This window comes from Phocoena phocoena, chromosome 16 (assembly GCF_963924675.1).
Source record: "Phocoena phocoena chromosome 16, mPhoPho1.1, whole genome shotgun sequence".
In the NCBI taxonomy this organism is placed as follows: domain Eukaryota; kingdom Metazoa; phylum Chordata; class Mammalia; order Artiodactyla; family Phocoenidae; genus Phocoena; species Phocoena phocoena.
Window position 1 is genome coordinate 42,551,926 of NC_089234.1, and position 27,864 is coordinate 42,579,789.

Sequence of the window (27,864 nt, forward strand, 5' to 3'; positions counted from 1 at the left end):
TAAAAATAATGACTATCCTAGATTTATAAGGTCATGAGGGACCTATCAGAAACCACTATAAATACTTTCTGGGGGAATGCAGTTAAACTTTCAACAAATTCCCACAGATAAAGTGCAAATGTCATGGACTCACCATTTAAGATCACAAAAACACATGAAGAAGTAATCCACTGTGAATAAGAGTTATGAGAACCAACAAACTTCAAAATCATACTGCATATACTGGAATTATCAGAACCAGAATACAAAATATATTAGTATATTTTGAGACATAAAATAAGGTATTAAAATATTACATATAAAAAAGAGTTTTCCAGAAATTTATTTATGTATACACACACACACACACACACACACACACACATATATTGTATTTGAAGTAAGAAATTCAATCCAGAATTAAAGAGTAGATTATATTTAGCAAAATATAGAATTGACACACTGAAGAATAGAAAAATCCCACAGAACATAACAAAGAGAGACAAGAAGACAGTAAATATGAATGTGTGGTTGAGACATTATTGACGGAGTAAGACCTACCATATTACAAATTGGAATAGGGTAATAGTGGGAATGAAGAAAGGAAAATATTCAAAAACAGTGGTGACTTTTCCTCCTCCACAATCTCTTCCTCCAACTTTTCCCTTCCTTAGCCATCCCTTCAACTCATGAATGTTCAGACCTAAAACAGATAGGTGGGGCCAACAGAGGTAGTCGTCTAAAACTGATTGGAATATAAAGGATATACACATTAGGAGTGTGGGGAGAGTACAACACAGCATTCTGAAACCTGAATGGTGTGAGGAGAGCATCTGAACAGAGATACAGAAACATAGAGGAGTGTTTATTAAATAAACAAATAAATAAATAGAAGCACTGGAGCCAATTTCTCACTCTTAGAGAAGGTAATAACAAATATAGAAAGGAAGAACACTAGAATGGACCCTATTATGTGGAACTGAATTTGGGTATATGTGTGTGCACTCAAGATTTTTGATGACAGACAGATAGATAGATAGATAGGCAGATAGATGCAGAACTAGAGATGGAAATGTGACCAAATATAAATTTTCTAACTCTTTCACTGAGAGAGCTGGAGGCAGCAGTGTCCTAATAGCAATGAACATAACAAATATTCAAATTTTGGCTTCTAAATTCCATCTTCCTTTAAAACATAACAATTTTCCTGGAGAATGACTGATACAGGGTATAGGCATATAAAAGTATACATATAAAAAAAAAAGTATACATATACATATTGGGTTGGCCAAAAGGTTCGTTTGTTTTTTTCTGTAAGATGGTTCTACTAGGACTCAGGTGTCTTTAACTTCATTTGAAACAATTTTGTTAGACTGTATGTGACAGCTGTCATATCAGCATGAATTTAAACAAAGACATCAAAATTGGTGAATTTTTGTTTAGTCATTTTAATGTTGAAGATGGAAGAAAAAAGCAACAATGTTCGGCATATTATGCTTTATTATTTCAAGAAAGGTAAAAACATAACTGAAATGTAAAATAAGATTTGTGCAGTGTATGGAGAAGGTGCTGTGACTGATCGAACATGTCAAAAGTGGTTTGCAAAGTTTTGTGCTGGAGATTTCGCTGGACAATGATACACAGTCAAGTAGACCAGTTGAAGTTGATAGCGATCAAATCAAGACGTTAACTGAGAACAATCAACTTTATACCACGCTGGAGATAGCCGATATACTCAAAATATCCAAATATCCAAATCAAGAGTTGAAAATCATTTGCACCAGCTTGGTTATGTTCATCGCTTTGATGTTTGGGTTCCACATAAGTTCAGCGACTAAAACCTTCTTGACCGTATTTCCTCATGCGATTCTCTACTTAAACATAACAAAAACGTTCCATTTTAAAACAAATTGTGATGGGCGATGAAAAGTGTTTACAATGATGTGGAATGGAAGAGATCGTGGGGCAAGTGAAATGAACCACCACCAACCACACCAAAGGCCTGTTTTCATCCAAAGAAGGTGATATGTGTATGGTGGGATTGGAAGGGAGTCCTCTATTATGAGCTCCTTCCGGAAAACCAAATGATTAATTCCAACAAGTACTGCTCCCAATTAGACCAACTGAAAGCAGCACTCGATGAAAAGCATCCAGAATTAGTCAACAGAAAACAAATAATCTTCCATCAGGATAAGGCAAGACCACATGTTTCTTTGATGACCAGGAAAAAACTGTTACAGCTTGGCTGGGAAATTCTGATTCATCCACCTTATTCACCAGACACTGCACCTTTGGATTTCCATTTATTTAGGTCTTTACAAAATTCTCTTAATGGAAAAAATGTCAATTCCCTGGAAGACTATGAAAAGCACCTGAAACAGTTCTTTGCTCAAAAAGATAAAAAGTTTTGGGAATATGGAATTATGAAGTTGCCTGAAAAATGGCAGAAGGTAGTGGAGCAAAAGGGTGAATACATTGTTCAGTAAAGTTCTTGGTGAAAATGAAAAACGTGCCATTTATTTTTATTTAAAAACCGAAGGCACTTTTTGGCCAAACCAATAGATCCTGGAACAACTTCTACCAGATAGCAAGAAACTGCTCAGAGATGTAAGCATGTCAAAAACACACAGAAGCTGAAGATATTCCAACTGGGCAAATTTGGAGAAATTTGGCCATCAAAATAGTAATTGTAATAATAATAATAATAACAAAAGATAATAACATCAAATAAAATAGGAAACATGAATATAAAACAATATAAATAAATAAATCAGAAGTTTCATAAGAAACAAGATATTTACCAAGTTTCAAACTGACTCCAAAGAAAATATTAATTACAAAGGAAAAATGTATGACTTTTGAGTGATAAAATATGACACATAATACCTCATTAGAGTAGTCAAAGTGATCATCACTACTAAAGAGACAAATCTAAAGTGTGCACCACCTAATAAGATGCAATGGGAACACAGCATCAATTCTGTAATATTCCTGCTAGTGTCGTAACCTGTACCACATCATGAAGAATGATATGCACAAATCCAAGTTGAGAGATATTCTTCAAAATAACTGGTCTGTAATATGCAAACATGTCAAGGTCATAAAAGTTAAGGAATTGCTAAAGAATTGTTTGAAATTGGAGGCAACTAAAGAGATGTGAAAATTAAATGCAAACCATAATTCTGAGCTGAATTCTTTGGCTAAAAAGGACAATCTTGGAAAAACTGTTATGGAGTTTGCTTATTAGTTAGTAGCAATATATCAAAGTTTAATGTCAAATTTGATGGTTGTATTAAGGTCAAGTAGTAGAATATCCTTTTTTGTACAAAATATGTATTGAAATATTTTTGGTGATACTATCAGGTCAACAAACTTAGATGGTACAGAAAAAAAAAGTTGCTCTTTATTTGCTACTATTTTGTTAAGTTTGAGAATATTTAAAAATAAAACTCCTAATTATTTTATTATACAACATTTTTCCTAAACTGTCTTGTAACAACAGCTTCTAAAATTTTCCTATTATAATTATTATTTTTTTAACTTCATTGCTATATACTTGCTCCCTTCAAGTATTGCAAGATGTATACTTATCACTAACGGTAAAATAAATAAAAATTCATGTGGGGAGTTTTTTCCTAGAGGCTTTAATATCATTGGAGGCCTGTATTGTATAAATCACAGAATTCTTAAATTATTTTGGTGGTAAAATTCATAATTTAAAAAAGAAACTAAACTGCATTTACACAAATTACTTTTTTTTTTTGCGGTACGCGGGCCTCTCACTGTTGTGGCCTCTCCCATTGCGGAACACAGGCTCCGGACGCACAGGCTCAGGGGCCATGGCTCACGGGCCCAGCCGCTCCACGGCATGTGGGATCCTCCCGGACTGGGGCACGAACTCGCATCCCCTGAATCGGCAGGCGGACTCTCAACCACTGCGCCACCAGGGAAGCCCACACAAATTACTTTTAGCTACGAAAAGTAATACTAAATTCAGCACATAGTTTTCATAGACCCTGCATAAACTTTTCTACTGAAAAATATTATTTGATGTATCTGGGGGAGGATGGGTGTTTGTTTCCAGAGGAAGACTGCAAAGTTAAGCCTTTTTAAAATTAGTTAAAAGTCTCTGCATTCACAACAGTTTTACATAGAATCTCAAATACAGTAAGAACTCATTGAGTGGGTTAACTACATACTGGTTGCAAGTTAAGCAACTTAAAAATCATTTTTTAGTCCTCCAAAGTATTATGTGAAGAAATTACAGCACACACTACTGTCCAAATGGTATCCTAGTGACCTGAAATGTTGAACATGGAATTTCTTTAAGGAAGAAGCTTATGCACACGATTTTGGCTCAAATTAATGCTTAATTTTAATTTTACTACGATTTTCTATACTGTAAAGAGTAGTTATATACATACATACAACAATGAAACTATTACAGAAAGTAAATGCCTTTTAATTAATAAAGACGATTAATGTAGAAATATGGACCAACTACTTTTTAGGTGTACAAAAAACAGTAATTCAGGATTATTTCAAAGAAGTAAAAATATTCAAAACAGCCCACAAAATTCTGAGTTACTCATAGTGGTAAAATTATTAATTATTCCCAGTAAGAAATACACATTGATATGCTTACTTGATACTGATGAATAGTAAGTGATAGTTAATATGACCCTGAAAAATAAAAAAGCACTTTCTAACAATTCAAGTTTCAGGATGTTGAAATGAGATTTCCATTAAGAAAAGCAGTGCCATCTCCTGAAGGCAAAGAAGAACAAGTAATCACCCTTCAGAGAAACTGAAAAGAAGATAACTATACGATAGTGCTGACATTTTGTTGTTCAAGGAGGGGAAGGCTGAGTATGGGTTTATTGGTAGTTGTATGTTATTCTCATAGATATTATAGAGTAGTCACACAAAGGTATAAGATGCATTTTTAAATAGTCCTTTATTTATGTTTGTTTTTCATGAATTCTTAAATAATGTGTTGGGTTGCCATTAAATCATCTTAAGTTGACTTTTTCAAAACATGTATTTTTTTTAAGTGTCTGAGAGTGTCTGAAAGTATTAGTCTGCTAATTATTCCCCAAATCCATTTTACCATTCCACTTTTAATAAAGAACTCCTTGTTTTTAGAAGAGCGACTTGCTGAACAGTGACAAGTCACCCTTCTTAGTTTATTTACTGTATCCAGCTTTGATCTTCCAACTAGGGTTTGTACAGTGACTGTTAGTGGAAGAGTTGTGTGCAACTTCTATATCACATCCTAATGAGTATCAGTTTGCTTTCCACTTTCTCTATTCCTTTCCCACAGACCAGCAGAAGAAACAGTGGGTATGAATTAGCTTCAACAACGTAGACAAGGAACACTTAGCTGATAAAAATTAGCTGATAAAAAGGTAGGATTTTGAGTTTTTTGATTCACTTCATTGTGAGGTCTCTTTATTACAACAGCTCTATCTGCAGCCTAACTCATAGCTTTGCATATGTGGGTATGTGAAGACTATTTGAAGAGTATAACAGCATGAATATAAGGGACTTAATTTTTAACACTTTAACTTCCATATGTACTCTTTAAAAGAAATGATTTGCTGGAGAACATGTTTGAGTTATCCACAGCTCTTCTCCAACTTTACAAAAGAAAGGCATATCCACTCAACCAACCCCAATCTTAGTACAGTTCCACGCTGAAGCTGTGGAAACCTCCATGGTATAAAAATGGGCAGCATTTTAAATGACTGAACAAGAATCTATAATCCCACAGGGTTTCCTGTATTCCCGTACGAACCAAAGTTAAGTAATACAAGTAAACGGAGGAATCCAGATTCAAACTTAGGTACTTAGTTCCAGTGCCTGTTCTCCTAATCACAAGACAAAGACTTCAAAAAGACAAGCCCAAAAGACAAAACCATCATACACAAAGCCCATACACAGTCATCCACAAGGTGTAAAGCCCAATTTGGATTAGGGGAGAAGCGTTGAGTGCCCCTGTAGCCCACGTAAAAAATATCAAAAAGTAAAATTTATTGAACATTTACTGTGTACTAGGCACCATGCTAAGCCATTCACAAAGGTGTACAATAACTCTGTGAGAGGTATATTTTATATACTCATTTTACAGAATGAGGCACAAAAAGGTGAGCAAATATTTTAAAGTAGCATAGGAAGTAGATGGCTAAGTAAACAGCCAAATCAACTCACTCTAAATATAGAACTGGAAGTGTTCATTTGTGTTTATCTAGCCCAAGATATTAATTATAGATAGCATGCCTGATAAATAAATATCAGTAGAGGTGAGCATAAGTTAAGGTTAGGATTCTTTCCAAACTTAATATTCTACAAAAGGCCATACATTTTGTTAAGCAAGGAATCCTTTTTGATTACTTAGGACAGCATACCACATCAGTATCATTTAATAATAATGTAAAAAATATTGATGTTTTGTATATTAATAATGATAACTACTTAACTTTTATACCTATGTAATCAATCAAGTAGTCACATTGGATGCCTTGTCTGTTTGAATCCTGGAATTCCATGGAAATCCATGTGGCTATAAATCTTCATGTATAAATATTAGAGTAGACATGTTTTTATTTCTCAATTGTAAATACCTAGGATTGAAACCTCTGTGTTGTATGGGTAAGTATAAGTTTATAAATAACTTAAAATGTTTTCCTAAGTAAGTGTATGTGTAACTAAATAAATAATTTTAAAGAATTTCTGAAGTGGTTTTACCATTTTACATCCCCTCTCCTACCAGCACTGCATGAGTTCCAATTGGTCTACATTGTGCCACAACTAGATTATCTCAATACTTTAAATTTTAGCCATTCTAGTGTATATATAGCTGTGTGTCGTGTCATTTTTAATGTAAATTTCTCAGAAGATTAATTTTTGAGCACATTTTTATGTTCTTACTAGGAATTCAGATATTTTATTTTGTCAATTGCCTGTTCAAATATTTTGACCATTTTCTTGGGTCTCGCTTTCCTCTTACTAAGTTGTAAGAGTTTTCATTTATTCTTGATAAAAGTCAGTAACATATATTTTTAACATTTTCTTCAGTCTCTGAAGAGCCTTTTTCCCCCCTAATTTTTTCTCTTTAAGAAGAGGCATTTTTAATTTTGGTAAAGTGGATTCATTCTTTTTGAAAAAACAGTTCATGCTTCTTCTAACCGAACTACCTTCATCCTTCTTTTTCTAGATTGTTTTTGAAATTAAATGGCCCTTGCATTTCTATACAAATTTTAAAATAAGCTGGACAAGTGTCTGTAAATAACTGTAGATATAAATTGTAATTGTATTAAATCTAAAAGTTAGCTTGAAGTTGATATCTAAACAATATTCAATATAAATATATATGTGATTCATATATTAATACAATTTAAAAGAAAAAGTGAAAATTAATGCAATTCCAGGAATACAAAATAATTACTAGTACATTTTCGTTTTAGAAAGATACATAAATAATACATAAAAATTGAATACCTAGGATATATACTAATTAAAAATATTATAAAATAAATCATGCTATATATTTCAAAATCATTGCTATATGTTAACACTGTAATTATCCAAATATGTCCATGTTAGAAAATATGAACCTATCTCACTCATCTTTGAGCCTACAAACACATTCTTCTATTTTATCAGTACACCAACGTTGATTAATTTTAGAATGTTCGGGATGCTTCCACTTTTTTACTACATTAAACAGCTCTATAATAAAAATCCTTGTACAGAAATCTGATATAGAATTCTACTTATATAACTGTGATAAATTTCCGAAACCACAATATCTAGATTTGTACATTTTAATTTTTCATATGCATGTATTTAAAATGTGAAAATGCCCTTTATAGCTACTGGTCCACGTTAGATTTTTTTTTTGGCGGTACACGGGCCTCTCACTGTTGTGGCCTCTCCCGTTGCGGAGCACAGGCTCCGGATGCGCAGGCTCATCGGCCATGGCTCACGGGCCCAGCTGCTCCGCGGAATGTGGGATCTTCCCGGACCGGGGCACGAACCCGTGTCCCCTGCATCGGCAGGCGGACTCTCAACCACTGCGCCACCAGGGAAGCCCAGATTTTTTTAAACAAGGTATAAGAGGGCCTATTTCCATAGATACCTGCAAACTTTAAGTATTACAATATTCTTCATCGTTTTATATTACTTTTCAAATTATTTTCATTATGATCTATTGATAAATTTGTGAAGGACTTACCCAAGTGTACTAGAACCTGTTAGATATATGGTGACTATTTAAGAGTTTTTAATGTTTTGGGTGAGGCCAGAAAAGTGTAAATTCTAGAAATCAACTTAAAAAAATAAATGTTCATCCCATGACAAATGGATAATTTAATTAAATACGCTTAAATACTTTCTATGTTTGCCAAGCATTATGTACTTCAGATAAATTGGTGAAGAAGGCAGACAAAACATAATTTTTCATAGGTCTTAACTTTAAGAGTGTTGGGCATGTAATAAACTACCAAATAATTGCAAAAAAGAAAGATATAACATATTTCTTTAGCATAAATAAATATTTACTAAGCACCTACACTCCTTGGGATATATCACTGAACAAAGCAGGAAAAAATTCCATCCTTGTGGACCGTATGTACTACATAACAAGTAAGTACCTTTTACTTGTATGTTAGATGCTTTAAAGAGCCATCAAACAACAGACGAGGGTAAGGGGAATTAAAGGACAGTGACAAGTGCTACACAGAAAATTATAACAGTTATGCGAAAATGATGAGGAATTACTATGGAAATTATATATAAGCTGAGATTTGAATGACAAAAAAGGAAACATTCATTTAAAGATATAAAGTCAGGTGCATGTATCATTTCGAATTACGGATTTCTCCAGATATATGCCCAGGAGTGGGATTGCTGGATCATATAGTAGCTCTATTTTTAGTTTTTTAAGGAACCTCCATACTGTTCTCATAGTGGCTGTACCAATTTACATTCCCACCAACAGTGTAGGAGGGTTCCCTTTTCTCCACACCTTCTCCAGCATTTATTGTTTGTACACTTTTTGATGACAGCCATTCTGACTGGTGTGAGGTGATATCTCATTGTAGTTTTGATTTGCATTTCTCTAATAATAAGCAAAGTTGAGCATCTTTTCATGTGCCTTTTGTCCATCTGTATGTCTTCTTTGGAGAAATGTCTATTTAGATCTTCTGCCCGGTTTTTGATTGGGTTGTTTTTTGATATTGAGCTGTATGAGCTGTTTGTATATTTTGGACATTAATCCCTTGCCGGTCACATCATTTGCAAATATTTTCTCCCATTCTGTAGGTTGTCTTTTCATTTTGTTTATGGTTTCCTTTGCTGTGCCAAAGATATATATATATAACTGAATCGCTGTGTTGTACAGCTGAAACTAACACAATATCGTAAATCGACTATACTTCAATAAAGTAAAAAAAAAATAAAAAATAAAGTCAGGGAGAATAAATACTGCAAAGGCTCTACAGAAGAAATAAAATTGGCATATTTGAGGTTAAAAAAAGGCTAATATGCTTGAAGCTTAGAGGCTATAGAAGAATCACAAGAGCAGGTGCCTGAGAAGCAGGTATGGGCCATGAACTCAAGAAAGGTATGTGTAGAAGAGCCCATTTAAAAAAATCATTTAATGTATCAACTAAAAAAAATAAATTTCTTTATAGCTTCATATATCTCCATATAATTATATTTATATGTGTATGTGCATGCATGCATGGGTGTGTGTTTCTGGAAACAACCACATAGTGACATGAGTGATAGTACTGAGTTCATGTTGTCATTTGATTCCACTGACTTTAATAGGATTGGCTAAATTTTCCAAGCTGTTCCAAATTAGATGTCAGAAGCATGTCTAGTTGATTTGTTACATTCAAGAGTGACCAGAAGGTTTATATATATCCCTGTATATATGTAAACATGCCAGGAAAGTCATAAAGGGATATATATATATATATATATATATATATATATATATATATATATATACACACACATGCCAGGAAAGTCATAACATTGGATGAGAGAAGCAGGCCACAGAGTGTCTGAAAAGAAGGAAATGGGAGAAAGAGAGGATGGCATATTACTGAAATGCCAAGAGCAATGCCTTGGCAATAAAACAGAACATAACTTCTTTTGTATTTTATTTAACCCAAGTTGATTTCTCCTATGCCTCCATTTCACCTAAGGAAAGAAATTAACTTTAATTTGTGATTCCTTTCTACTGCTCACCTAAATTGATAGATTGGGAGAGGAGAAATTATTCTGTCTTCATCATCCTCAGTCTATGCTGTCAACTCTCATGCCCATTAGCTAGTCTTGTTCCTCAACCATCAGTCCACACAAGCTGACAGTGAATTCCCGTCCATAATCCTTTTTAGATCGGCATTTTTTCTCCCCCACACCCCTATCAGTAATAGCAGTACCACATCCATTCTGCTGTTCCTTTAATCTGCTCTGTCATTTTCTAAGGTCTAGTCTTCCACTTCTTCTTTGTTCTCTTTCCTATTTCCTGAAGGTGAGTCTAGGAAACATACACCCCTCTGCTTTTAAAATTCTTAAAGTACATGGATCTTCTTCCCTAATGTTAACATCTTCTTTCTTAGGGTTTAGCACTTGAGGAAGGTTTAAAGAATGCCCCCACTCCCAAGAAGCCATGAATGCCTAGTCACCAGTTTCCCCTCATATTTTTCCATCCCTGACCACCTTCAACCCCACAAAAATAATTTTCTTTTTTCTAGTCTCAAGAATAAGAAACCTTATTCATCTATCCATCTGCTTTCTCTAAAACTATTTTCACTGTTGTGAATCATTATAGTCATTAAGGTTCTAGATTTGAAAAATCAAAATGCAAGAAAATGTGAAAATATTTTTGAGTTATTCTGTTTCATATTCCTCCCATGAGTGAATAAGCACAGCAGAACTGTCAACTGATTTGGTGATGATGATGGAGTGTGTGTGTGTGTGTGTATTTATGTTGGGGAGATGTATTAAAGTACAGCATAGATCAAAGGGTCCAAAATACAGAATGCAAGGGAAATAAATCTGTTAATCTTTCAAAATTGTTATACTGCCACTGATTAATGACATGGTAAATTGAGATACCCAACTAGGACACAAGATTGAATCACTCTGCCTTAAAGGCAAGTTGAATTTGCAAAGCATTTAGATACACACTTATACATGCCATTGAAATATATGGTACACCTGACCCACAAAATGTGTGATGTGTTCATTAGAGAATTCCCTTGAGTCCTTAGAATAAAGAATAAAGACAAGTAGTGGGAAGCTGCCACATAGGACAGGGAGATCAGCTCTGTGCTTTGTGACCACCTAGAGGGGTGGGATAGGGAGGGTGGGCGGGAGACGCAAGAGGGAGGAGATAGGGGATATATGTAAATGTATAGCGGATTCACTTTGTCATAAAGCAGAAACTAACACACCATTGTAAAGCAACTATACTCCAATAAAGATGTTAAAAAAAAACATAGGAAAAAACAAAGAAAAAAGGCAAAAACAAGGAACATAACTAAATTTAAAAAATAAAATTAGGAGTTTATTTATTTTAAAATTTAAAAAACCTACTGTATAGCTCAGGGAACTCGACTCAGTGCTCTAAATGGGTGCCCTAAATGGGAAGGAAATCCAGATAAGTGGGGCTGTATGTATACGTATGGCTGGTTCACTTTGCTGCGCAGTAGAAACTAACACAACATTGAAAAGCAACCACACTCTAAAAAAAAATAATTATTAAAAAAACGTGTGTTCCCCTCTGCTTACCACTCATGTAATACATTCTAGTAATGTGTAATACCATCATTAATGATTACAATTTTTTAAACTTCTAAGAGCACAGCAATATAGTAAGAAAGCTTATGGAAGAGGGATTTGCTATTATATCTAGAAATTTGCTTTCACATTTTTACTAGTCTGATTACAGAAAGCTTTCCACAACAATGAATTCAAGTATGGGGAGAATTCACACCTTGTTCTCTAACTAGCTGTCACTGAACAAATCACTGAAAAATCTTTGGATGCTTTCTAGCTATTTATACATCTTTAATATTATAAAAACACTAAAATGAGTAAAAGAGCTAATTAGACAAATCTAAAAGGAAAGGATAAAAATTTCCTTGTTAAGTATAATTGTTAGGACAAATCTAATTTGAAAGTTTAACAAGCACTTAAAAACTATTGAATCAAGTAAAGAGTGATGCACCTAATATAATTATATGTAGTTAGGGGGCATATTCATTTTTATATATTAAGATCTGTATTTCATTATGCCAAACAAATCTGAATTAAAATGTTGCAGATTGTATTATATAAAATCTGAACTGAGGTCTTTAACTGACTTAAAATTCATATCGATTTTTGTAATTAAACTATCTGTATAAACTATTTGTTCTGAAATATCATTATCAAGGGTCTTCATTTTATGTATTCAATAAATATTATTTGGTTACCTGATACATGTCATTCACAAATGAACAAAGCTCCAACCCTATTCTCAAAAGCTAGTATGATCCACACATGATAATGACAAAAAAGAAGTATAATAGGTTATAATATAGAGGAATTCAGAGTATGTTAATGGAATACATATGACAGGCACCTAACTCAGTTTGAGGTGGGAAAGGGAGGATTTGGGAAATGTTTCTAAGTAGAGTGGACTCAATGATTAGGTACTTCAGGCAAGGAAAGAGAGGAACAGGGCTTTAAGCAGAGAAAAGTCAGCAGGTGATAAAGCTAAAAGGAAGAGGAAAATCCATCACATTTGTGCAACCCTAGGGAGCTGGAATAACCACATCCTAATATGAAGAGAGCATAGTAAGGACCAATGCTAAAACACAGACAGATGCCGACGGCTTAAAGGTTTCATATACCAAAATAACGTGTTTGAACTTTATTTGAAGGTCCCCTGTGGGTTTTTTAAACATGACATGTTCAGAGATGTATATTTAATCTATTTCAAATATTTCAAAAGGATATTTTCTTTTAGAGATATTTAGCAATAAACATGCAATCCAGTACACAAAAGGAGTTAAAATGATAGAACCATGATGGTATTAACAAAAAGATTTATTGCAAGGGATCTCAATTTAATTCCATTTTCTTTCTTCTTTTTTTCATTTTCATCTCAAATCCCTCAGTGAGTAAAATGCCTGCCCTTCCCGTGGGACAGCTGAGCCGAAGAGGGTGTAAAACTTTTGGAGAAATGTAATAACAGAGCCCCTCCCTGATATTTTTAGATTGACACCACCTAACTGGGATTATGTTTATCAAACACATTTTTTATGACCTCAAAGATCAGAAACAGAATCATTATATTTCAAAGTATGGAGCAGTATATTTAATGCCTCGAGGCACTCCAGGGTCATGTTTAACTCAAAACCAAGTTTGAAGTGACCTTTGTAAGAGACAAGCATTATTAATGGTTCTGCACTATTTGGATCCTAACAACCACTTGCACTGAGTTTCCTTTTCCTGAGAGAGGAAATAACTTTCTTCACTGGTTGAAAAATGTATTTGTTTGTGTGTATGCTTATGGCATTTTGGTAATTCAAATATGAGAGTATATTTCTAGGGGCTTCTACCCTCACTGTGGTGATACAAGAAAAAAAATGGGGAGTGAGGCATCGCTGGAACTCAATTCCAGTAAAACGTCAATTATTTTTCATATTCATGCCTATCTGTTGTCTGATCTGCAAAAAATCTAAGAAATGGATACACAGACTGGACTGAAAATAGGAACTTAACGGGAAACAAACAGAGAATAACAGTTTGTAAAAGGAGATGTTAGATGTCTATTGAATTTGTCAGAGAGAGCTAATGGGTCAGTGAGATCAGACACATATATTTATAACAACAGATTAGGGATGAAAGTTTTACTTTGCATTAAAAACAAATAATTAAAATGGTGTTGACAAAGTAAGGAAGGCAAAAACAAATGAGGAACAGGAGAAGGGAAAGCTTCCAGAGAGAGCTTTTAAGGAGCTTTTGGAGCATTAAATCCTTCCAGGATTTTAAAAGTATCTTTACCATCCTGGTCAAAGGTATATCTCAGGAGCCTATGCTTGAAGAGAAAACTAACCAGAAGGTTCTAGTAGGTAATGAAAAAGCCCAGGGATTAAAATCTTCCCTGTATTAATGTATGAATTGTTTAGTCTAATAAATTGATCAAAGAAAGGTTCAACGTAGGTAAAAGAATCATAAGCAGGATCAGTCAAGTCAATATATAACATATCAAGTTACATCTGGGTCTACTAAAATCTTTTCTGAATTGAGTTAATGAATGATTCAAAAGTAGATCTATTTTCTGAGAAAAAAAAAGGGCCTATTGAGAAAAGGGTTTGAATTTGATATATCAGGTCTAGCTCCTTTAAAATTTCAATAGTGAACAATTACATCAATATAAGAAGTTTTAAAGGAGTTAATTCTTGACTTTTTCTTTCCTTTTTTTAAAAAAAGTTCTCTCTCTTCTTGTAGTTACTAGTACTGCATACGTTTTTGAAAAGTCTGCAGGATTGTTCAGTTATAGCAGGGAGTTAAGACATTTGTATACTGCTGTGCTATACAGTTGATTTGTAATTAATGCAGACAAATATTTAATGATGGTTGCACAAAAGAGATGAATCAAATGAATCAAACCCCTGAATCCTTTTGTAAGCAAAGCAATGCAAAGTTTCAATATGGTATGAAGAAGAAAATGACACAGAAGTTTAGTCATTGAGCTAACAAGAGGCTCCATGACTCCCTATAAGCTGAAACCAGTCATTTTATCTCCTAATGAATTGATGACGTTTTGTATAACATTATTTATTATACATTCATTCATTGGTTCATTCAGTGCATATTTATGAGTATCTACTATGTGGTAGAGAATGTATTAGTGTACTACCAGTTAGTCTCCTGGGTCTAGAGATTGGTGATAGAAGTCACCCCGTAAGACACAGAGAAACAATTGAGCAATTAAAAGAGTCCAATAAATGTTTTAGAAGGGAAAACACAATATATTCTGAGGTTGCATGGGATGGGGGTGTGGTGGAAAGACTCAGATTTGGAGGGGTGGTCACAAAGAGTTTGGAGAAAATGAAATTTTAACTGAAACCTGAAATGTCAGGAGAACTTAGCAAATAGGAGGCAAGGTATCTGAAGAATAATAATTTTGGGAAGAAGGAACAACTGAGCATCCAGCTGTTATATCAGCGAGAGGTTTGTTCTAGGAAATAAAAATCAAAAGGACAGCAAAGCCCTAACACAGAATTGAGTGGGTAAGAATAGTGAAGAATGCTGTTGTCTGTTCAGATTTGCAGAACAATCCTCTAACTGCAGTATGGAAATAGATTGTACACTGGCTAAATAAATTGAAACATTTTTGTAGCAATGCCTGTCAAAGACATCAGTACAATGGTGGCAGTGATATGGAAATTAGTGAACTGATGAACAAAATCAATTTAAGAAGTAGGTGCTACTAGTCTCATGAGTTAAATGGATGAGATTTAGGGATCATTGCAAGACAAGTTTCATTAGAATAATTGGGGGAAAGAGTAGATTATAATAGGTTAAGTAATGAATGTACAATTGGTAATTAAAATAAAATATATGGCTACCAAAACTTTTGGCTGAAAAGGGAAATGTAATGATTTGGCAACGGGGGGTGGGGGTGGGTTGAAAACCTTGAGCATGGGTCCATGTTTACAGCAGAAAGCCAGTACCGAGAGAAAGTTGAAAGTATGCCAGAAAAGAAAGATTGGAATTGAAGTTCTGTTCTTAATGAGGCAAGTGTGGTTGGATTCAGAGCAAAGGTAGAAGCATTAGCTTTATACAGAAATATAAATTTTTATAATAAGTAGGAGAAAATAGGTTGCTTTTGAAGGATTTGTGGTAGGAGTTTGAGGGACATTTAACTGTTAAGGCTGACAGTCAAATTGAACAGGAATTTATGAAGGACAAGGGACTTGGGGAACTGGAGGTATTTATAACAGAGTAGCTGAGGTTATGGACCATTAAATTCAACCTGGAACAAAAATCAGGGGAAAAAAAAAGAGTGGAATGGTGCACAGAAAACAGAATGACTAGGGGACTGAGCTCCCCTTTGAGTTTGAAGAATAAAGAAGTTGTGAAAATGAAAATAGGAACCTTTTATGGAGTGTTTCTATGGCCCACTTCATCAGTAGGCCAGTCCCACCCTGAGAAAAACAAGGTCAAGGAATTTGCCACAGAAAGAAATGGCTAAAGTGGATTGAAAGAAAAAGTTATAGACAATTAAAAAGTCAGGGACCCAAAGCCTAAAGTTCTTTTTGAAGGGCTATCTAAATGTTCAAATCATTCCAAAAAAGAAGGAGGGAGGTAAAGAGAATATCTAGGTGGCAAAGGGTTTGATGAGAGGGGAAAATTAACAGACAATTCTGTAGATGACAGCAGCAAGAGGTATAATATGTCCAAAAGGCCTTTGCCTCAAAACAGGATGAGGATGACCCAAGGATGAAGGAATATTCACCTTTCTTTCTGTAAGAAAGAAAACTAGTCCCATCTCTCATTCTGGGATATATATAAGGAATGTGAAATAATCAACTACCTCAAAATCAAATAGCCATTTAATCTAGGACATCAAAAATCTCCCCTCCAAAATAAGAATCTCTTTCTTATTGAAAAACTTTCATGTTAAGTGTGATACTAATTTCATTTCCACATTCACTCTTAATGTTGTTGGTAATGGAGTTCTATACTAGTTAAAGTACTACCAGAACACGAGCAACCTAACAAAGTCTCGTCTAAATAATTTAGGGTTTTTACCTAGAATTTTGCTACATTCTAAGGGGGTTGCTAATTAACTAAAACTTTAAGCTAGCATATTTACGAGTATTTGAAAACAAAATATATTTTGGTTAGAAATCTTTCAGTCTGGAACTAATACACACATATACATACACGCACACTTTTCTGGAACAAAACTGCTTCAAGCTAAACTGACTTAATCATGGAGTTAATGCCTGCTTGAATTAATTTATTGTTTCTCATAAAATTTGCTATTGAAAAGACCTATGAAGTTGATTAGCAAAGGATTATTTTCAAATTGACTTTTACATGTTAGAGAACATCTTTAAAATTTTTTCATGATTAGAAATTTTAATTTCCAATTTTAATGTATCAAATCTCACAGATTAATTTTAAATTCCAACCAAATCTTTAGCAAAACAAGGAAACATGCTGGTTATAAAGCACAATTAAGGAAGCTCTGCCATAAAATTCTGTTATAAGATTCTTCATTTGACACTCAATTCTGATTAAAGGACTGTTAGCCACAAGATTATATTCTTAGGCTTGTAACTAAAACAGATTAAGATGATACGGTTTCCTCCTGCTCTGAAGAACAGTAGTAGACTGGATTTATGTTGTGCTATTTTTTTTTTGTTGTTGTTATAGGCTTTGTCAAAGGAATTAGGTTTTAGAATTTTATGGCTTCATATGTTCCTTGAAAGATAATACTAAGCTGTATAGATGTGACCTTTACCAAATTCTGTAATTCCTCTGCATGGTCATTCTGATTCTTCCCTTTATGTGCTCAGAAGTCAATGACAAGAGAGAAGCAGACTCAGAAAAATATAACTGATAATTGGCCGAAGGTAGGCAATCCAGGCCTGTCTTTCTCAGGGTATTCTGTGTTTTCTGACTCTGATTCATCATCCTAGAATCCTAAATAAGCATCAGAATGAAGACAAAATGTCATAAATCAATTAATGGAAAAATAATATTTTCCTTCAGTGGTTTGATTATCCCACTTCACATATAAGACAGGTTGTCACTGAGATGTTATGGATTTACCACTTTATGAACAGGAGCAATTCCCTCCCAGTTCCTGCACATCTTTGAAATCACCAACAATATTTTTTTTAATAACCATGAAGATTTTTTAACCTCTGACAAAATATTATTGAATGCTTCTTATATACCAGTTCTAAAAGTACAAAGAATTAAAAGATACAGTCTCTGCGGTTATAATCTATTCAGTATTATGTATCTGGCAAGGATGTGGTCTGGATATGTTTTGGTATGAATGAAATTACTACTGTCTATTTAGCTTTAGGATCCTGATAAAGATATACAAACTGCACACTGCTCAAATGTTTTGAGAACAGGATCTCACTTGTCAAACATAGCTACTTGCTTTAGTTTCCTTAAGTCTGCACCATTTTTCTGATATTTTGTCTCAGTGATGCATCACTGAGAACTACTCTCCCTTTATCCATGTTCTACAGCTGTAAGGTGAAGATAATTCAGACCACTCACTTGCCTTCCTCATAAATATTAGTGAGAGTAGGACTTACATTGCACTGTTTACTTGACTGTTAGGCAGAGAAAGGACAAATATTATATGATGTCACTTGTATGTGAAACCTAAAAATAACTAATACAAATCACCTTATTTACAAAACAGAAACAGGCTCACAGACATAGAAAACAAACTTACCAAAGGAGAAAGGGGAAGGGGAGGGATAAATTAGGAGATTAATAGATACACACCACTGTATGTAAAATAGATAAACAACAAGGATTTACTGTATAGCACATGGAACTATATTCAATATCTTGTAATACCTATAATGGAAAAGTATTTGAAGCTGTACACCTGAAACTAACACAATATTGTAATTCAGCTATAGTTTAATGAAAAAATAGTTTACTCAAGAAAATCAAACTAAAAAATTAAAAATAAAAATAAATTACTTCACTGTTAAAGATCTAGTCATTTGACACACTGTATGTCATTCACAGCACCTGATGACTGTCTAAAAGGTGTGACACTGAGAGGAAAAGTTATATACTTTGTAGAACTCTCTTCTTTGAATATGTATTGAGTGGCCAAATAAGTGGTTGAACACTGCACATAAATGTCTACAGACATTTTAGGGGGTCTGGAATGTTGCATTTAAGTCAATTTGATTTTTTTCTGATAGGTTGAACTGTTTATCATTATAAAGTATTGCTCTTTATCTTCACTCACAATTTTTGCTTTAAATTCTAAGTTTTTTTGGTAGAAAATATATATGAGATAACATTTCCATTTTAACTGTTTTTACAGTTCCGCCGAATTAGTTACAACCACAATGTTACACAGTCATGACTGCTTTAGATTTCCAAAACTTTTTCAACAATCCAAACAGGAACTTGGTAGCCATTAAGTAGTAATGCCCCATTCTCCTCTTGCCCCAGCTCCTGATAAACTTTACTCAATTTCTAATTTGACTATTCTAGATATTTCATATAAGTTGAATTGTACAATATTTGTGTCTGACTTTACAATGGTTTTTATGTTTCATTCCTGTTGTAGCATGTGTTAAGGCTTGATTCCTATTTATGGCTGAATAATAATTCACTGTATATGTGTAACATTTTGTTTATCCATTCATCTATTGATGAACACTTGGATTGCTTCCATCTTATGGTTATTGTGAACAATACTGCAGTGAACACTGGCATACAAATATCTCTTTGTGTCCTTGTTTTCAATGATTTCAGGTGTATACCTAGGAGTAGACTCTCTGGGTCATACAGTAGTTCTATGTTTAGCTTTGAAGGAATCCCCAAACTGTTTTCCACAATGGTTACATAATTTAACATTTCCACCAGCAATCTATGAAGGTTCCAATATCTTCACATTTTTGCTTGCACTTGTTATTTTTTGATTTTTTGTTTGTTTTTTAATATAGCCATTCTAGTAGGCATGAAATGGTGTCTCAGTGGTTTTGATTTCCATTTCTCTAATGACTAATGATGCTGAATAGTTTTTATGTGCTTATTGGCCATTTATAGTCTTCTTTGAAGAAATATCTACTAAAGTTCTTTGCCCATTTTATAAATGGAGTTGTTTGTTCACCTTCTTGAAAATGTTCTTTAATGTGCAGAAGTTCCAAACTTTGATGAAGTCTGATATATCTATGTTTTTTTTGTTACTTGTGTTTTAGGTGTCGTATCTAAGAATCCACTGCCAAATTCAAGGTCATGAAGGTTTACTCCTATGTTCTAAAAGTTTTACATTGCCAAGCTCCTTCCCAGGAGAACTACACTCAGCATCTCAAGCCTCCATAGCTTTGAACTGTGTCTTTGAGCACTGTACTTTATCTTGATTTATTTTGGGCATCTGTTAGCAAGATGTGTCCTAAGGCAATTGCTTCTCTGCTTTATGCCATTTTGGCTTAGGAAAGGTTTCGTAGGAACACGCTACTTTCAGATAGCAGAAGAAGCCTGTGCTATAGCTCAGTCAATATATGGTCTCTTGCTCAATGGTCAGTATATGAAAGTCTGCCTGAAGTTTTTGATTCATTTGCATGTGTATCAAAAAAGTCATCAGCATTTTACCTTTTCATATCAAGGTTCACAAACACCTACAGCCCACTCTTTTCTAGACATTTCCAGCCCACTCTTTTCCATTCCGTATATCAAATTCTGTTACTTGCCACAACACGATTCTGTGAAACTAATTGTGTCATTTATGAATGTATTTAGATGTCAAAAAAACAGAACACCCAAAGAAAGAGTGGTTGATCATTTAAGCATTTATTTATTTATTTGCTTGTTTTTTTATTGTTGTTGTTGTTATGACCTAACAAGTCAAGAGTTGGCTGTGGAGGGTTTACAATGACTCCATTTTTATATCAAGGACCCTGGATGCTGCTTTCTCTCTTTACCCATCATTCTCAGCCTGTGGCTTTTTGACCCCCTCCATCATGTTTTTAAGTTATCTACAGGATCAACTTCATAGGCGTGAGAACTGTGTAGTAACACAAGGTCCTACTCTCAGAAGAGATTCTGATCTTGGTTTAATACCCCTTGAAATTGTTAACAATTTTTCTTTGAACGTGCATCTTGTAAGTGAAGTCTTATGGGAAGATAAAACATGTGCATGAGCAAAGGAGATATATGGGGTGGCAATGTAGGCACACATCAGCTCAGGACTGCAGGCAACAAGAGCTATGGACAACTTGGGTGTGAAGCAGTTCAACTGGCAACCTGCTGGTCACAATGTACAGTAAATGTCAGAAGAACTAGTAAAATGCCATTGTATAAATTTTAAATTAAATTTAGACTTTCAAGAAAGGATGGTTTGAAGAGTTAAGTATTTTTGAATTTTTACAAAACTTATTAGCTCTAGAAATATTAAAATTTATACTTAAAATAATTTATAAAACTGTATCCCAAAGTTTTCATATCCTATAAAGTACAATTAACAGCAGCAGTAGCAATGACAGCAGCAGAAAGATCCTTCTCAAAATTAAAAATTATTTCTTGCATTTGCCAAAAGAAACTGGTGTCACTTTCAACTTTATTATTTAAAAATGAAGATGCTAAAAGTATTTTGATGACATACTGGATAGATCTGGAGAAAAATGAGCCAGAAAAATCTTAGGATCAATCAAATATCACATTAATTATTATTTATTATGTTATAAAAATCTATGGATGAAAATATGTTATGCCATTTATAATATTTTCCTGCCATTATATTGTTATTCACGTATTACTACTATCCCTTTTAAGTCTTAAAATAATGAAATATTTTAAAGAAAATGTTTTATAATTATCCACATATTTTACCCCTGCTTTTTGAATGGGGGCCCAGCATTTTCATTTACACTAAGTCCCACAAATTATGTTGCTGGATATCTGCTATAACTTTGAGCATCATATCTGTGTTATAACCAAGAATAATGGGAAAAAATAAAAAGTAAAAAGAAAAGTGAAGGGAGTATATGAACAGATTGGTCTTTCTTAAAAATACTATTTTTCTTCAGAAACCTCACCCAGTGATTCTTATATCTTATTGGCCATAATTGTATTATATACTCTCATAATTCCAAGGAAATTTTGAAAGCATAGAATTTTTCATCCAACACACTGCCACCCTGAAACAATTCTTTGTAGGGTTGTTTTTGTAAGGGAGAAAGGGTGAATGAATATTGAGCTATCCACAAGGTATTTTTCATTTTGTCAATGTTGAGAACATACCTGTGGTTCTCTATCACATCCAATACCCTCTTTTTCTAAAAAATATTATGCAACGCCTCCTTTATTCTTCTGAAATAAAATTATGAGTTTTATATGCTACACATAAAACACAAAAATAAATCAATGTAATAGCCAAAATCCTAACCATAATCCTAAGAAGAAATAAAGGAGGTAATAAATAATATACACTTAATATGTTTAAAGATCACTATAGTTATGGTTACCCCATACATAGAATCATACTTCAAGCAAAAGTGATGCATGCCAATTCAGAAAGTCAGCTGCACTCCACAGGCAATTAAATACGACATGATATGGCAACACTGTCATCAGTGATCTGATCTTCCAAAATTAGGATTTTTTTTTAAAGTCTCTTAGTAGAGATTCCAACAAAATTAACTGTGATATTTCTTTATTTACACTGACATCTTATTCCTAAAATAGTATACATTTAAGCCATGTAGCTTAAAAGAGATGGATTCTAGACTCAGATAAATAAACAAATACTTTTGTGACATGAATACCCAAGGAGAATATTGAAATTTGTTCAGTCTTCTGGGCATTTTCTTCCTTGGGTAGGAATACTGGACACTTTGCAACATGGATCACATACCAGACCCCTATGCTCTAAATATTAATAATGCTTCACAGTCTTTGTTGTACGCATAACATTTCAAGAAATGTCTCTTAGAGAGGTTAAACCTTTCTGCCTTTAAAGTTTTTCTTGTTATATTCTTTGAAGCACGTTTCTTGTTTTTGTTGCTGCAGTGGTAGTTTGTTTTTCTTTAACTTTAATTCAAGTAGTTTTACATGTTCCTGATATGCCTCATAGGGCCCATGCATATACTGCTGTATCCCTGAAGTTCTTAGTTGTAAGTTCTGAAACTGTTTTATGCAGGAATTCATTTATTGACATTGAATGTTGGATAGTCCTCAGAATGACCCAGATATTTGGGAGACAAGTCTCTTAAAAATGGCGGGAAAGGGGCTTCTCTGGTGGCGCAGTGGTTGAGAGTCCACCTGCCGATGCAGGGGACGAGGGTTCGTGCCCCAGTCCGGGAAGATCCCACATGCTGCGGAGCGGCTGGGCCCGTGAGCCATGGCCGCTGAGCCTGCGCGTCCGAAGCCTGTGCTCCGCAACGGGAGAGGCCACAGCAGTGAGAGGCCCACGTACCGCAAAAACAAAAACCAAAAATACAAACAAAAAAAATGGTGGGAAAAAGACAAGCTATGCTGCAAGTGTCACAGTCAAATCATGTCACAGGATGACTGTGATTAGGCTGCTGCTTCCTCTACTGTGGAACACTAACTGACAAAGTTCACACCATTGACACTTCTGTCCCTGGCATTTGATGCACCTGCTTGGCCCCACTGCCAGAGCTGCCCCTTATCCATAGCAAGTGGCTATAGATGGAATGTTCTTCTGACAAGGAAACGAACCATAGAGGCTGGAACAAGTTCCAGTCCCCTACCTGTCGTAACTATCTATGCTATTATGAGGAAGCTATTTAATTTTTCTGGGTCTACCTCTTCATATTTTTTTAATTAATTTATTTTATTTATTTTATCTTTGGCTGTGTTGGGTCTTCGTTGCTGCACGTGGGCTTTCTCTAATTGTGGCGAGCGTGGGCTAATCTTCACTGCGGTGTGTGGGCTTCTCATTGTGGTGGCTTCTCCTGTTGCGGAGCACGGGCTCTAGGCAGGCAAGTTTCAGTAGTTGTGGTGCATGGGCTCAGTAGTTGTGGCTCACGGGCTCTAGAGCGCAGGCTCAGTAGTTGTGGTGCACAGGCTTAGCTGTTCCACGGCATGTGGGATTTTCCTGCACCAGGACTTGAAACCATGTCCCCTGCATTTACCTCTTCATATTTTTAAAGTCAAAATTACTTCTGCTACCAAGAAAAACTACAAAAGTAAGACAAGATATTAAGTGTGTACAAATGCACATCTGTTTGAAGGCATAGGAACATGAAAACACAGGTTGGATAGAACTACTAGGCCAACATAATAGAAGATGGAAAATCAGAGAAGTGAATTCAGCATTAGAGTTGTTTTCCTCCTGAAAACATTTCACTATTTTCAGAGGTAGAGCAAAACTACTGACAACTTCACATGGTAAGACAGGCAAATGTGGAATAATAATATTATTCTCATGGTTAGGCCAAATTTAAGGTACTGACAAATTTCTTGCATTTTGAATTGGGATTTAATGGTAAACTGAAAATAATTCATCATTTGGTCTCCTAGAAAAATTCAAGCTCTCAAATTAAATTTACATGATCCTAGATTACTGATGCCTCAGTTAACTTCAAGAAACAGATGCAAATCCCTTTAAAGGAAGATAACTATACACTAGAATTTAAAATAGACTACCTAGTACATGCCAGTACCCACATACAAACATCCCACAATAAAACAGACAGGATATGAAAAGATTAAAAAAAAAACATTAATGACAAACTGGGAAAGACAGAGTCATGAGGATTCCAGTTACTGAAACCCTTATAAACTCTATACATTTTAAAATGAATACATATTTCATGACTAAGAATATAGATATATGTGAAAAGTTCAGTGGAGGAAAATTCAAGATCTGATGGGAAAACTACAGATAAATATCTTAGCGAGAAAGCCCATGGCTACTCCATGAATGCCTGTGCTTGAAATAGCTCTTTCTGGAGAGAAGATGTAAGCTGACAACCTAAGCAAATATGAAAAATATACTAAGGGATGTTATTGTTTCAAAGGGCATATTTTCTGCAAACAACTACTAGAATATGTATGTATTAAATCCAGGCAAGGATTTGTTAGGCAAGAACTCTCTATTGACCCACTCATTGAAATTGGCAAAGGGATTCTCTGGCTGATCAGTGATGTGCCAGACTGACATATTTTCTCCTGATTGAAGGCATGGGTCTATGCCTGAAGATGAATCTCCTCTTCACCCTTGGAAGCCACCCATGGTGCCCAGTAGAATATTTCCCTAAGATGTAGGCCTTGAGGCAACTTCATCTGTGAACAAAATAAGCCCATTTCCTGATATGGAATATGAGGCAGTGATGACATGAAACATGGCATAACATGTTAATTCAAAATTCCAAGTGTTTGCTTCAAATACTCATCATTATATCACAATCAGGATGATGCTCACCTCAAACCGAATCAAGAAAATAATTCTCAGCTATGAAATTCTAATGATCCTTTGCCCTTATCTTCATCACTTAATATGGCTTGGCATTATTTTTACAAGACACTTGTGCGTTCACCTTAAATATGGTACTGGACTTCTAGCATTTGAAGTATATCCATGGAAATTTACCTTGTAGCTTAACTTTTGAGTTTTGCACTTATGCATGCACACACAAACACACACATACACATTTATCATATGTGAAGATCACTTTAAGCTGACATTTTCTGTAGAATTACATTCTTATTTTACTTTATGTAAATAGTACATTATTGGGTATTACCTCACACAGGTCAGAATGGCCATTATCAAAACATCTAGAAACAATAAATGCTGGAAAGGGTGTGGTGAAAAGGGAAGCCTCCTGCACTGTTGGTGGGAATATAAATTGATACAACCACTATGGAGAACAGTATGGAGGTTCCTTAAAAAACTAAAAATAGAACTACCATATGACCCAGCAATCCCACTACTGGGCATATACCCTGAGAAAACCATAATTCAAAAAAAGACATGTACCACAATGTTCACTGCAGCACTCTTTACAATAGCCAGGACATGGAAGCAACCTAAATGTCCATCAACAGATGAATGGATAAAGAAGATGTGGCACATATATACAATGGAATATTACTCAGCCATAAAAAGAAATGAAATTGAGTTATTTATAGTGAGGTGGATGGACATAGAGTTTGTCATACAGTGAAGTAAGTCAAAAAGAGAAAAACAAATACCATATGGTAACACATATATGGAATCTAAAAAAAAAAAGAAAAAAAAAAGGTACTGGTGAACCTAGTTGCAGGGTAGGAATAAAAAGGTAGACACAGAGAATGGACTTGAGGATATGGGGTGGGAGGGTGAAGCTGGAACAAAGTGAGAATACCATCGACACATACACTACTGAATGTAAGCTGTAGATTGCTTTGGGTAGTACAGTCATTTTCATAATGTTGATTCTTCCAATCCAAGAGCATGGTATATTTCTCCATCTGTTTATGTCATCTTTGATTTCTTTCATCAGTGTTTTATAATTTTCTGAGTATAAGTCTTTCACCTCCTTAGGCAGGCTTATTCCTAGGTATTTTATTCTTTTTGTTGCAATGGTAAATAGGAGTGTTTCCTTAATTTCTTCTTCTGATTTTTTGTTGTTAGTGTATAGGAATGCCAGAGATTTCTGTGCATTAATTGTGTACCCTGCAACCTTACCAAATTCATTGATTAGTTCTAGTAATTTTCTGGTGGCATCTTTAGGATTTTCTATGTATAGTATCATGTCATTGGCAAACAGTGACAGTTTTACTTCTTCTTTTCCCATTTGTATCCCTTTTATTTCTTTTTCTTCTTTGATTGCTGTGACTAGGACTTCCAAAACTATGTTGAATAAGAGTGGCAAGAGTAGACATCCTTCTCTTGCGGCTGAGCTTAGTGGAAATGCTTTCAGTTTTTCACCATTGAGTATGATGCTTGCGGTGAGTTTGTCATATATGGCCTTTATTATGTTGAGGTAGGTTTCCTCTATGCCCAGTTTCTGGAGAGTTTTTATCATAAATAGGTGTTGAATTTTGTCAAAAGATTTTTCTGTATCTATTGAGATGATCATATGGTTTTTATTCCTTAATTGGTTAACGTGGTGTATCCATTGATTGATTTGCGTGTATTGAAGAATACTTGCATCCCTGGAATAAATCTCACTTGATCATGGTGCATGATCCTTTTAATGTGCTGTTGGATTCTGTTTGCTAGTATTTTGTGCAGGATTTTTGCATCTATGTTCATCAGTGATATTGGTCTATAATTTTCTTTTTTTGTGATATCTTTCTGGTTTGGTATCAGGGTGATGGTGGCTTCGTAGAATGAATTTGGGAGTGTTACGCCCTCTGCAATTTTTTGGGAAGAGTTTGAGAAGTATCGGTGTTACCTCTTCTCTAAATGTTTGATAGAATTTGCCTGTGAAGTCATCTGGTCCTGGACTTTTGTTTGTTGGAAGATTTTTAATTATGGTTTCAATTTCATTACTTGTGATAGGTCTCTTTATATTTTCTAATTCTTCCTGGTCCAGTCTTGGAAAATTGTACCTTTCCAAGAATTTGTCCATTTCTTCGAGGTTGTCCAATTTATTGGCATATAGTTGTCTGTAGTAGTCTCTTATAAACCTTTGTATCTCTACAGTGTTGTGATTTCTCCTTTTTCCTTTCTAATTTTATTGATTTGCATCCTCTCCTTTTTTTTTCTTGATGAGTTTGGCTAAGGGTTTACCGATTTTGTTTATCTTTTGTTTATCAAAGAACCAGCTTTTAGTTTTATTGATCTTTGCCATTGTTTTCTTTGTTTCTATTTCATTTATTTCTGCTCTGATCTTTATGATTTCTTTCCGTCTACTGACTTTGGGTTTTCTTTGTTTTTCTTTCTCTAGTTGTTTTAAGTGTAGGGTTAGATTGTTTATTTGAGATTTTTCTTGTTTCTTGAGGTAAGATTGTATTACTATAAACCTCATTCTTAGAACTGCTTTTGCTGCTTCCTGTAGGTTTTGGATTGTTGTGATTTTGTTGTCATTCGTTTCTATGTATTTTTTTAATTTCCTCTTTGATTTCTTCAGTGATCACTTGGTTATTTAGTAGCAGACTGTTTACCCTCCATATATTTGTGTTTTTTACAGT